Genomic DNA, 14085 nt, shown 5'->3' on the forward strand with positions numbered 1-14085 from the left:
AAACAGGATCGCGCTCTAACAGCAGCAACAGCAGTAGCTCTAGCCCATCTCAGCTACCTTCTTCTCTTTTCCCCAAAGGACAGTCGTTGCCATCTTTAGTACTGGCTAAGAGACTGTCACACAAGGGGTGTGGTGGGGGGGTTCCTGCTAAAATTCGTCCAGCTAAAGGGAAAGGGGACAAGAAATGTTGTTAAAATAAAAGCCTTACTTAATACTTAACATTTCAGATGCGTTAACTGTTTTTTCTTCTTTTCTGTGTCTTTAATAAAAAAAATTATAAAGACTTTTAATGGTGTGTCTGCCATGGTGCTAAGCAGGCTGACCTAGGTTAACACTGTTTAATGTTAGACAGTGACCTGGGTGTGTTAACGCTTTTGGCCCATTTATTCCTTCTGAATAAATACAACAGGCTCTTATGGGTCATAGAGTGACCATATTTTCCCAAAGGGAAAAAGGGACACCCCCGCATGGGGCCAACCCAAGGCTTACTGCTTCTCCCTCCACCCCCGCACTCCCACCACCACTCCTCCATGCGCAGGGTTGCCCGATCTCTCCCTGCCTTCCGCCTACGTGGAGCCAGTCTGAGGTCCCACTCCCCATTGGCACCTAGGGCCAGCCCAAGCCTCCCTGCCGCCCAACCACAACCTCCCTCCCCCCATACATGGGGTGGGTCTTAACCCCCCGCCACCCTACCACATCTCTCTTCCCTCCTCCACAGGGCTGGTGGTCCGAGCCCCCTGCCTTATGCCCACGTGCGGGGCTGCCTGAGATCCCCCTCTCCTCCCTGCACATGGGGCTGGCCAGCCCAGTCCACTCTCCCTAGCCCTCCCTCCAGCACAGGGTTGGCATTGCCACTCCCCCCTGTGCTCCGGCATGTTCCTCTGTGCCCTGTTAGGGGTCCCACCCCACTTTTTTGACAAAATTGGACAAATGCCCAGTTTTGTCAAAAAAAGTTGGGACGTCCAGGACAGGGCCTAAAAAAGGGACTGTCCCAGCCAAAATGGGATGTATGATCACCCTCTCATAGGAGAAAGAAGGGAATAAGGAGGATGAGAACCCAGAGATTGGTATCCACTGAATTTAGATTTCCAGCTAAGCTTGTACGGCTTGGTGGACTAGTGCTAACCCCTGTGAAGCAGCCTGGAGACTTCGGATTCTGAAACCTATCACAAAACAAACTTTGCAGTTCTGTTTCTGAGTTGTTTCCATAGCTCAGTAAATTGGGATTTACAATGAAATGTTTAAATATACATTTAACCTACTTTATAAATCTGAACAAGTCTGAAAAATAAACTATAAACTGAAAAATAAACTATGCTGATTCTTTAAAATGTGTAATTAATCCCTGTCTGAATTGTATTTACCTGTGAGACCAAAAAAAGCTCTAAAAATATTCCATTAGCTTGTTTTAAATAAAAAAAAGAATTATAGTCTGCATTTATATTGTGCTTTGTACCTAAGAATTTCAAGGTGTTTTACCAATATTAATTAATCAGTTCTCATAAAATCCCTGTGAGGTAGATAGGTATTATCCCCATCACTGAGGCACAGAGCGATTAAAGACTTGCTTAATAATGTTATCCCTTCCTAACTAAATCCACTCAAAAAATTGTGTAACTACATGCTGTTTGGCCATACCATTGTTCACTCTGTTTGTGTGTTCTCCTCCTTCTCTCTCTCTCTGTCTCTCCCTCATCTATTCAGATTATAAACTCTTTGGGGACTGTTTACTACTCTATGTTTGTACAGTGTCTAGAACAATGGGGCCCATTCTTGTTGGTCCACAAACACTACCATAATAAACATGAATAATAATAGTAAGTTGATGATCACCAAAAGTTCCTATAAGTGACTCGCCCAAAATCACAATACAAGTTGTCACAGAGCTAGGAAATGAACATATATCTCCTGACCTCTAGTCCTGTGCTTGAGCAACAAGATTATCCCTTCCCATCATCTCTAATAATAGGAGATAGCATTACCTCCTAGTGCTTAGATAGCAGCAAAGGACTAGGCAGAAAATTTAGGTTTAGGTTCTAATCCCAGTTATTTGCCACTGACTCATTTGACCAAACCCTAATCCTTTGCACCTAGGTTTTGAAGCTACAGTTGAGATGAATGTAATCAATCCTACCTATATATATATATATATATATATATATATATATATATATATATATATATATACACTCACTATATGTTCTATTCTATGCATCCGATGAAGTGGGCTGTAGCCCACGAAAGCTAATGCTCAAATAAATGTGTTCGTCTCTAAGGTGCCACAAGTACTCCTGTTCTTTTTGTGATCCTACCTATGTATCACTGAAGTGCTTTGAAAACATTGGATGAAAGACTTATGTATAAATGACAGTATTGATATTAATAATAAATACTAATAATTCTATTAAGAAGTGAAATTAAAAAGTCTATATTTTAAGTTTCAGGAAAAGCTGATTTAATTTTGCAATAGTAGTAATAACAAGCAGGCTAGCAGAAGCAAACAGAGATACTCTTCATTGACTTTGTTGGCTTGCTCAATAATAATTTTCATATTATTTGTCATTACTATTAAAGCTCTAGAAATAGTCAGAAACAATGATCATGAACATTTTAGAAACTGCTGAATTTAATTTCACTCCACATGCATCTGCATTTTTATTGTTTTTCACCAAATATTTGTTGTGAATTTTTATTTATATTAACTTTGTAGATAGTAAATTTCAGGCTTGCAGATAAGATCCCTGTACACACAAAACAAATTTTATTTTGGTTGAACACTGAGGTAGATTGTAAAGATTAGGTCATTCTACAGAGGAACAGAAACAGCACAAAGGCCCATACATAGGCTTCTGTGAGCAAAAGTGTGTGTAAATTTTGCACACGAGACACCAAGTTTGCTTATGTAGCAGTTGCGTTACATGCCTATTTTTGTGTCCATCTTTACAAATCTGGGTTCACGTGACATAAGTGATAAATCACACAGCTGGAATATCCAACTGCGGCATAGAATATTCAAAGGGAGACGTGCCACAAACAGTGCATGAGCAATCTAAACACTGACATTTGTTCCATAAAACATTAATCTAACAATCCTGAATAATGAACGATTTAATAATCATAGTCCATTCATGAAAAAAAAACAAAAAAACAAAAAAAAAAACAGGTAAATACACCAAATAAACTGTTCATTGCAGTTGTTTGCCAAACGTTAATTATTACAATTAGTTCTTGTTATTGAAAGCCCTAGAGCTTGAAGTTCCTTATTTACAGAGCTAGTAATGCACAGGTAGCAGCATTGTAAATTTCCCTGCAAAATCTTGCCAATAAAACTCAATCCTGATCTGGATCAACCAACTCTAGAACAACTAGTTCATTCTCCAGGGCCACCCACCCAAATCCTTTACTCTGCTGCGACTGTTAGCATAGATGACCATTTTGTCACATGAGCAAGACAATAACAGAACCAAGATAATCAAACATCCATTAGATGGTAATATCTTTCAGTGAATATAGATCTGAACTGAAATGAATCTCAATTTTTATTTAAACAGAGGCTTTTCTTTTCTTTTTTAATACTCATAATTGAGGAGCAGGAAACTGAGCAGAATATTCCAGCAACACTTTAGCAGCAGAAAAAACTGTTTTTAATTACTGATCTCCTCTACCATAAATTAGGTCCTAAATAATCTGCAAATGCTAATTTAAACCTGCTTTCACTTCTGTGCAGGGTATATGTCGTAATGAACAACAGATTATCCTCCAAACAGCAATATACTGTATCACAAATCATGAGTCGCATTTCCTTCCCTTTTTTTCAGCCCAAAATGTGATTCCGAAAAGATATTATTAAGCTATAACACCTTCGTCATTTTCAAGCTCCAGGCACTTAAGGTGCTGAATTTTAGATTGCTTTTTTATATTCTGCCTGTGCCTAGTTTCCTCACTGTATGTAAAGTTATTAAAGCTGTCTGCTCCAATTTCTCCTTTGCTTAGAAAGATATGACAGAAAGATGAAAGAGACTACCTTTAATCTTCAAAGGCTAAACACACTCTAAAACCGAAAAACAGTAGAAACCATGAGGACAATAATAGTACCTTTCCAAAGGTAGTTTACATTCATTATGTGGTCACTGAAAAGGTACTAAACTAGGAGCCTGTGACATAAGACTTATTGGGCTCAATTTTTTCTAGAAATAGTGTGTGCTGTTTTTTATTGTACTTTGTGATAGATGCCAAAATATACCTTTTACATAAAGGAAATAAGAAGCGTGGTCTCCAAAATAAAATTGACAGACTCACAGGGGTATAAACCACAATTAGCCTCAATATAATATATATTTAAAGAAAAAACAAATCTGTTTACCTGAAGTTAGTATACAAGATCTAGAGATATGTTCATATTTACATTTTCTGTTTAAATAAACAAATACATAAATAAACACAATGGAAATAACAGGGATTTGCCTAATGAGAGCTGGAAAAGATGTTTGAATTAATCTCATTTATGAGATTGTCCACAGTTCAGATTTAAATGCAAGTCTGCCAGTACTTTGATAGTCAGCCAGAGTATAGCTACTTTCAGAGAATAACAAAAGAGAAAAAAGACGATGCTACTTCTCCATGGTGCATGTACATACATATGCAGCACACAGAGAATTATGTTGTGCGTGTTTCTTGGTTTGATGTGCCCTGTGCTTTAGCTGGCAAACATAGATCTAGGTCCAGAGTTCCACTTCACCTACATGTGCACAGAATATCGTACTCAATAGAGCTAGTACTGGGGCATATTTATATTTGTGTTGGGAAACTAAGGTCATAACAGTTAATCTGATAGTTTGTTCCATAACATACTATAGATATTGAAAACACTGAAAATAATGTGTTTTGTGAATATTTATTTAAATAGTAACTAGTTTTTATGAACAATTTTTATTTGCTTTCTATGAATATGCACACATTTAGGCATTTAAAAAATATTCACAAGTACTTTTGCAAAAAGAAAAAAAATGTTACTAGTCATTCATGTATTTGCGTGCTTATACCAGAAGTGTTGCATACACTCATGTGATCACATATTTGTGTAAGTGACTGATTCAAGACATTTTCTTGTTTATGAAAGTGTCTGCCACTCAACTAGGGACCAGAAAATAGTACCATGTGTCTCAGATGACTCAGTCTTAACAGTGAATTGCAAAAACAATCTATCAAAGCAATTGTCACACAGTCAATAGTGTGCAAGCAACACATAAGCTATGATTTTTCACCATAACCGCCGATGATTGATTCTGAGTGACAAATTTGTAAAAATAGAAGTTAGTAAAAAATTGATAATTCAGGAACAGAAAAATTGGCTAAACTGGCCCCATAAGTTCAGCACTATAGATTGTCTGGCAAGCTACGAAAGATCCCTCAGACAATGTTTGACATTGTACACAGGCCTAAGACCATGTAGCACCTCTGGTTCCAAAATTCATGACCAACAAGTGAATGTAGTGTTACAAATGATGTGTGCTTGTGATTCACGAACCAAGCTGCACCATGCTACAAGGTAGCTGTAGCTGGATAATGGTAAGAATTCAGTTCACCAGAAAGGCTAAAATTCAGTTTTATGTTTTTTTTTCCTCTGAGCATTTTCAATAATGCTTAACAGATCTCTGTCTACATTTGGATATTAAGATTCATTCTCAATTCAGACTGAATGGAGGAACATGACTGATTTTATTACATTACTGGAGAGTCTAGGAACCACATTCATGGAGCAGGACCTCATTGTGCTAGATGCTATACAAACACAGATCAACATGTGATGTTTGTATATTTGGTATTCTAAAACTATACCAGAAAATGCCCACAATCAACAGGACATTCTGGACTGCTAATATCCACTTTGTGACTGTCATGTTTTCCATTTTTTTGTGAGGATACGGTTTTCCAGAAATAGGTCAACATTTACTTACAATTACCAGTCAGTAAATAATATACTACAGGTATTTTCCATAATCAGCAGAGGGAGACACAGTGATAGCTCAGATACCACTAGGTGGCAAGTGTAGGTAAATGTTGACTTTATAGTGGTGACCTCTGTAGGCATGCTTCTGTATAGTGGCTCCACATAGGATGTGTTTATTACAAATTAGTAAATTGATCTAAATGATGGAATATCTTTTGAGCCTGAGATGATGATTATTTAACAAATCAAGCGACTAACTAATCTGTATTTATATGAAGGACCAAAGTCACTCCTTTTCAGCCTAGACCATCTCCCCCTTAAACCTGTTGGATCCAACATCGGTGTTGTGTTTAGGCCCCGGAAATTCCAATTAGGCGCAAAGAAAAATTTGGTGAAATTCTATTTCTGCACTTCAACAAGATAAATCTTAAATTAAACTACTCATGGTATCTCATAGCCAAATGAAGCTGGATTTTGAAACTGAAAATTGTTGAAACAAATCTATTCTAATTACATAACTAGGATAACAATTCACCTGTCATAGCAAGATACATGCCATAAAGACCTACACTAAATAGCCAAGTTTTTAAAAAAGAATCTAACAATGACTTACGTGGTTCTCACTCATACAAAGGACAACATATAGGAGAAAGGGAAGCAACAGATAAGCAGAGCATTCAAGGTGATACATACACTTCTTTTTAGGTTTAACTTTTTTTTTTTATACTATGTCCTTCTCCTCCCTTGCTCAGTCAGTCTTTATCCAGTATACTCCCTAGTTTCAAAGACTCATAATATGGCCAAGAGAATTTAATTTTAGGGTGAAACATGAAATAAAATATCTAGACACTCCTTCCCTCCCCCAAAAAGAGAAACCATCTATGACTTTTGAAATAAAAAGGTAATTTTGTTGTTGTTGGATTGGTTTGTTGGGAGGGTGAGGGGTTGGTTAAAAGTTATTTCAACTGGGGGGGGGAGTGAACAAGATGATCTATGCACTTCGGTTAACTGAGGTATGGTTAGAGGAACTCCATCAATTTGAAAAACATATTGCCATCTGAAAATTGTGCACCTACTAATGTTGCCAGTAACACTTTAAGGCAGCTCCCAGTGGCCGCAGTTCGCCATTCCCGGCCAATGGGATCTGCGGAAAGCGGCATGGCCGCAGAGATGTGCTAGCCGCTGCTTCCCGCAGCTTCCATTGGCCGGGAACAGCGAACCGTGGCCACTGGGAGTTGTGGGCGGCCGTGCAAATGTAAACAAACTGTCTGGTGGCCCGCCAGCGGAATTACTCTGATGGGCCGCGGGCTGCAGGTTGCCCAGCACTGCTTTAAGGTAAGTAAGAAGTAAGATTAGTAGAGCAGAAAATAAATGCATTACAGAAGATATTTATCTTTTTGTTTTCTTAACTTTGTGCATTTGTCAGTTCCTTTTTCTTTTCTTTTCTTGATGGTTAATTGGATTTCCTGACTCAGGCACTAGTATAATGACATCACTCCCATCCACTGCTGTGGTCGGGAGCTCATGTTCACGTTCTCTCCTAGGGCCGTGCAAGGAGGTGTTTACCAGTAACAGCAGCAGCAAAGCTGAAAGTGAAACAGCAGCAGGTGGGTATGGGTACGGAAAGAAATAAGAGAGAGTGAGCATTTGGACCTGCCTTAAAGATCCTTCTAAGCATCAGCAGGAGAACAGTGAACCGTTAATGAGTATTCTTTTAAGGTATTTTTTTAAAGTGAGGACATAATATTGAAAGGTTAATCTACCAGAATATTCACTGCCTTCAGCAACCTGCCCCCTTGCTTCTGCAGAAGGGAAGGTCAGGCAGCATTACTGCTGCTATTAATTTCATAGGAGCATTGCTGGGAGGATGTGCTAAATCAGGGCTTTCCTCCAGCTGGCTCTGGCCATACAAACCAATGCTGCTCGCTCTTTAGGCTGCATTTGCCCCTGTAGGCACGGTGAACAAAAGTGAGCTTGAATTACTTGGTATGTGCCTATCTACACACAGCTGAAATGCTTCTTTGAATAGGGAATAAATTTGCCAACCAAAAGAGAACCAAGCCCTGTTCCTGGGTTTATAACAGCATAAACCTTCAGCAGCCCTAGTTGAATGTGGTTGATTGTTTATTGCTTCCATAATGCACAAATGTTTTTGTTTTTCAAAACTTCCATCCAGTTTTATGGCACTTCGGGAACCTGATATCTATGCTGATGTGCAGTACTTACTTATTAAGTGGTTTAATACTGCAGATAGGAGAGGGCCATTGTTGCCCCCACATCCCCCGCCTTCTTCATGTTCTATTTACAAGTATATTTTCATGTCATAGGGTCCCTTAACTAGCAGGGATGTGTAAACATCAGCAATTCATTATATCCTGTACCGTGCTCCTGTAAGGAATTTACATCCATACCCTGCTGAGCACTTGACAGATATAATGGAAAGCGTTCTTTGTTAGAGTGCAGGACTGAGAATCTTGAATATCTTGGTGTTAGTTAACTGAGATTTGGCAGAGCTCACAGGGGGTGGGATGTAGGAGTCACCTAGATACCATGATCATGAGCAGAGTATAAAAATGTAGATTGCATAGATGGATTAATACAAAGATAGAAGCCGGCACTGTTGCTATTCTGGCTAAAGCTAGTGCTGAGTCCTTGTTTTTATGAGCACTAGAAAAACCCCATACATTAAATTTTAAAAAAGAAAACTTTTGAATAGGACCCCAAAGATGGACATAATATTGGGAAATGTCTCTGAAGCAGCTGTTTGGTCTAGTGTGAAAATAACAACTTTTCTTAACAATTCTCACAACTATCAATCGTTTTTATGAGTTTTTTTAAACGAACATTAACAATTCACATACACTCACAAACAAAAACCCTATGTGGTAATAATGATAAAAGACTGTTCAACTACAAAACTCAGGCCCTTTGGGAAAAGAACTAAAATTCCTCACTTAACTTATCTTTTTAGCTTCACATCCGATATCTAGCAGCAATTTCAAATTCATTCACCAACGTGTTGCCCCCCCACTGGCAGTTTTGTCAAAAACTCCCAAGACAAAAATGACTTTACAAAATATGATCACTAACACAGTGGGAGCACTGAGAGAGTTAGATCTCAGTCCCCTTAACAATGATAGTGTAGAAAATTAAAAATTGAACGTTATGGCCTATTCCCTTGGTTGGCAGAATAGGGAATGATCAAAATATTGAATAATTTTTACCTATTGTATCAAATGAAAATCAATATCCAGGCACTGCAGGTTAAGTTTAAGATGGTGTTTCTACCTTAAAGGAACACACTGATTCTAAATATAGTCAATTTAAAAAACGAGTTAAAAGGAATTAAAAATGAGTTAAAAGTAACTCAACCTATCGGGATATGTCTCTGCTACATTTAGTTATTTTTACAATCAGAGATTTCTATTTTTTCCCCTGTGGAAGTCCTCCACATTCCAACACACACACACACACACACACATACACAGACAAACACACACATGCGCACTAACATACTTAATGTTACACTTAATGACTTCAGTGAGATTACTCATATGCATAAAGTTAAGAACATGCCTACGTAACTGAAGAATAGGGACCTAACTGACGGTAGAGGTGTAAGAGCAAACTTACTGATTTACACACAAACTGCTGTTACATGTACAAAGTAAGCAAACAAAAAATAGAAAACAAAGCTTTCCCTCTAATTTCTGTATTATGGTAATCTTAACGCTAGTAAGTAAACATTTTCAGACAGCAGTGTGATTTGGTTTTAGGCTGACAGTGTGTCCATCCCCTTCATTTATAGTTTGTTCATTAAAACAAGGCGATTAATGTTATTTTTAGTATTCTGGTGCATGAAAGTCTAATATGAGCATTGGATTGTGATGTACTAATAAGCGCATGAAAGTAGCTAAATAGACTTTCCTGGCTTACAAATGTAGGTGGATCTAAAAGCCCTTTAGCAGAATATACCAGCCAGATAATGATTCTCACCAACATGCTCACAGCTTTGTAATCTGAAGGGAGGTTTTTCTCTTAGTTTAGGTTTCAGAGTAACAGCCGTGTTAGTCTGTATCCGCAAAAAGAAGAACAGGGGTACTTGTGGCACCTTAGAGACTAACAAATTTATTAGAGCATAAGCTTTCGTGGACTACAGCCCACTTCTTCGGATGCATCCAAGTACTCCTGTTCTTCTTTTTTCTCTTAGTTTAGTTTAGTTTAGAAAGAGCACCCTGCAAATATTAGGTCAAATAGTAGCCAGGCATTGTTTCTCTATGCAACTTGGATGCAAACATACTATCTATTGTCAAAACAGGCATAGACCTGGAAGAACAATACATTAGAGACAACATCTACCGGCTAAATGAAAAAGAGAGAGTCAAATGACATATGGACTATTTTTCATAAAATTGGTTCATTTTTGTTTTAATTTAATTTGATAATCTGTTTGCTTATGTACCACCTGATAGCTCTCTGATTACTTGGATATTGCATCCAGTGCTTGCTCATGCATGCCTGACATTTTTTATGCTTGCTACATTTAACATCATCCACTGAGAACTCATCAGCCAGGTCTCTGCTCATTGCATGTGAAACCTCATAGAAATTCAAGGTCTCTGAGTTCCTCATCGGGGCTCGCTATGGAACTGGTCCAGGTAAACTGAGAGAGCATCACTTTCTTCACCACAGTGACCTCCCTCAACAGGAGGAAGGAACCCGAGAAACTGAAGAATGAAGCTTGTGAGAGTGGGAGACACGGCTTTCTCAGAAACAGGCCCGAAGCTTTAGAGCTCATACTAATGGAATCAAAGAGGAAAAATAAGGCCCATTATGATTTTGGTTATCATTTCTTCAGAGATGCTCAAATACTATAGTGATGGTTACACTGCGGGAACTTACAGAGATAGAAAACAAGTATGCAATATTATGCACTCTCTCTCTCTCTCCACCTTAATTCAGTTTTAGCCCATTGTAATGCAGCTTCCTTTTCCATTAGCCTACTTATTTTCAGGAGGTATTAACATATACCATAAGAATTTTATTTGTCAAGTAATTATACTGGCAAAGGCTTTGTAATACCTGATCTGTTCTGGCTACTCTCAATATACATGTGGCGAAATTAGACAATATGACTAATGTGGGACCCTAACAGAACACAAAACTATTTGGCATCCATGATATCGTTAAAAAAATAATGACTTCATATGTTACTGTTGCACCAAATGTTGTTGTAGCAGCAGTGTTCAGCATCATTGCAGTTGTAGGAATAACAATAGCACAGAAACTAGGGAGATGGGATAAGAGAGTAAGGGTGAGAGGGGAAAACCATTTTTAACTGTGCTGTTCATTATTTCATGGTGTTTAATATTTCCTCCTTTCAACTTATCTTTTGTCAACCAATTGACATAAGGCATATTCTACAGATGGATCGTACAGCTGTGGATATATCGGTTCAAAGGTGTGTCTGCTTGGATTTACTACCTAGTCAACCAGTAGGCAGATATTACAGAGGCAGGGGATGAGACCAATACAGACATGTTTGGGGGGTTAGACTGTGCATGTGCGGGTTGGGGAGGGGAGAAGTTGGTCAGCCACTGGACTAGAATTGGCCTTTGCTATTTCTCTGGTCAGCTTTATTTATTTATTTATTTATTCATTGAGCTGTGTTGCAATGTGAGGTGATGTACCAGTGTTTTAATTTGACAGTTAAATGCATTTTAGATTCACAGAGGTATTGAACTCTGACTGTATTAACCCAAGGTCAACCGTAACAATGCCACTCTCACAGTACAGGGCAACTGCATTTGTATTTCGTCTCAGTGGTGCAGTAATAGTATCCACTCTCAGGTTTCCAACTCCCCAGCTGTCGCCTTTCTTCCAAGTTGACCTGCGTCTCACTCTCTTCTGACCAGGGTATTTCAAAGCTGCACAGTTCCCTGCCTTTACTGTGTTATTGCCAGCAGAGACAGGCTGCCCTAATACACCTGCTTGTTTTCTATTCAGATATGGTTAACAGTGTGATTGCCCACAGTTATAAGTTCCCACACAGCACTTTCTAAGCAAGCCTGTTTTGTTCTTAAAGTAAAAAGCATTACAGAAAACATATTAAAACAATAAAAGAACCTACACACAGGCTCATATGTTTGCCAGCGATCACCCCAACCCTGACGTGGGCTCTGGCAGATGCAGTTCTTCAGTGCCTCACCCAGGGAGATTCCTTGTGGTTTCAAGTTCATCACAGCTTTAGCACAGAACAAGCACACAGTCTTATGGGCCTCAGTAGGTCCAGTCCTTAAACCTGTCCCTAAGGATTAGGTACCTCCATGGACCAGGGGCCCTGTCTGTTTGCTGGCTCAGGAAGAAGGCCTGTTTAAAACCAGGCTGTTTATATAAAAAAATCCTTTGTCTGTTGGTCCCTGAGAATCCAGTGTAAATTAATATATGTAAACCTCTCCAGAGGTTGGCTTAAAAGGGCTGATAACCAAAGAAACAACATTAGCATCCCCCTCCTCCTACAGGAATTACATACAATTCTGCAATAACACATACAGAATTGCATTTTCAATACAATGGATCCCAAAGGTGTTAAACCTAATTCAGTAAGTTTAAATTTAAATCAAGAAAGTTTATCTTAATTCCATAAGGATTGTCCAGGATATGACAGCTGGTACAGATAGATCTGCCCATCTTTTCTCTACCAATTAAATATTTTACCCCTACACCAAAGTAGATCCTTCATCGTGTTTCAGTTCCTCGTAGATCGGGTCGGTCACACACAAATGAATTTGAGATGAAAGATTGTCCAGTGGTTAGGTCAGGGGTTCTCAAACTGGGGGTTGGGACCCCTCAGGGGGTCACGAGGTTACTACATGGGGGGTTGCAAGCTGTCAGCCTCCACCCCAAACCCCGCTTTGTCTCCAGCATTTATAATGGTGTTAAATATATTTAAAAGTGTTTTAAATGTATGGGGGAAGGGCGGGGGTCACACTCAGAGGCTTGCTATGTGAAAGGGGTCACCAGAACAAAGGTTTGAGAACCACTGGGTTAGGGTGCTGGCCTGGGACTTGGGAGTTAAAGATTGTGAATGCTCAGATACTGTGTCAATAGGGACCATTTAAGTACTATAGTTTGATTCCTTTTAATCTACACTTTTATACCAGGCATGTCACAGTAGTAACTGAGTTCCAAATAAAATCTGAAGCTGGTTCTCATGTTACTGCCTAACTTTATTTTGTATTCTCTGATAATCCAAAAGAGTGTTAAGTAGTAGATTTGAGTACTCATTTTACTTGCTTCAATAATTTATCTTCCTTATGGCATTTCATAGTGAATGTCAGTGCATATTCTCTCTCTCTGCCTTACTTGCATATTCATTTTTGGGAACAAACATCGCAATTATTCTGAGTGTTGCATCTAAATCTAGCAATGGTGTGGAATTCTATGATTTCAGACACTGTTTTTAGTATCACTGTTTAGGCATATATTTTACTTAGTAATCCCTCCCCCACAAGTTGTATGTACTACAGAGATGCCCATCTTAATATATAGAGTGTTGCAGCACTTATGATTCTATGAGTCCCAAGATATTTAGTGTTCTTTGTAAAGTCCCCTCCCCTGGAGTCAAATGATTATGTAAGAATCTCAAAAATAGAGTTTCTAGCCCCCATGGTAGCAGAGAAAAGATTGAAAATGCAACTAGAATATACCACCAAAGGCTTAGAAACCAGAAGGTAAACAAAAAGGAAACCCACATTCATTATTTTTAAATAAATCTTATGCTTGTCAAGCCAATCTCTTGATTTTTTGAGATTCGATTCATGATTTTTGAATGAGTGGGATGGTCGGTAAGTGTGTGTGTGTGTGTGCGCGCGCGTGTGTGTTCACATCTACATATATAAACAAATATGAACCACAAGCCACAAAAATCTCATGTGGATTCAGATCTTGAGTAACTCAAAATTTAAATTAAGATTTTTGTCTTAAGCCTATCTCTACATCAAAAATTACAGTACGCCTCTACCCTAATATAACGCAACCCGATATAACATGAATTCGGATATAATGAGGTAAAGAAGTGCTCTGGGAGGGGGGCGAGACTGCGCACTCCGGTGGATCAAAGCAAGTTCAATATA

Source organism: Trachemys scripta, chromosome 9 (assembly GCF_013100865.1).
Source record: "Trachemys scripta elegans isolate TJP31775 chromosome 9, CAS_Tse_1.0, whole genome shotgun sequence".
NCBI classification, from domain to species: domain Eukaryota; kingdom Metazoa; phylum Chordata; order Testudines; family Emydidae; genus Trachemys; species Trachemys scripta.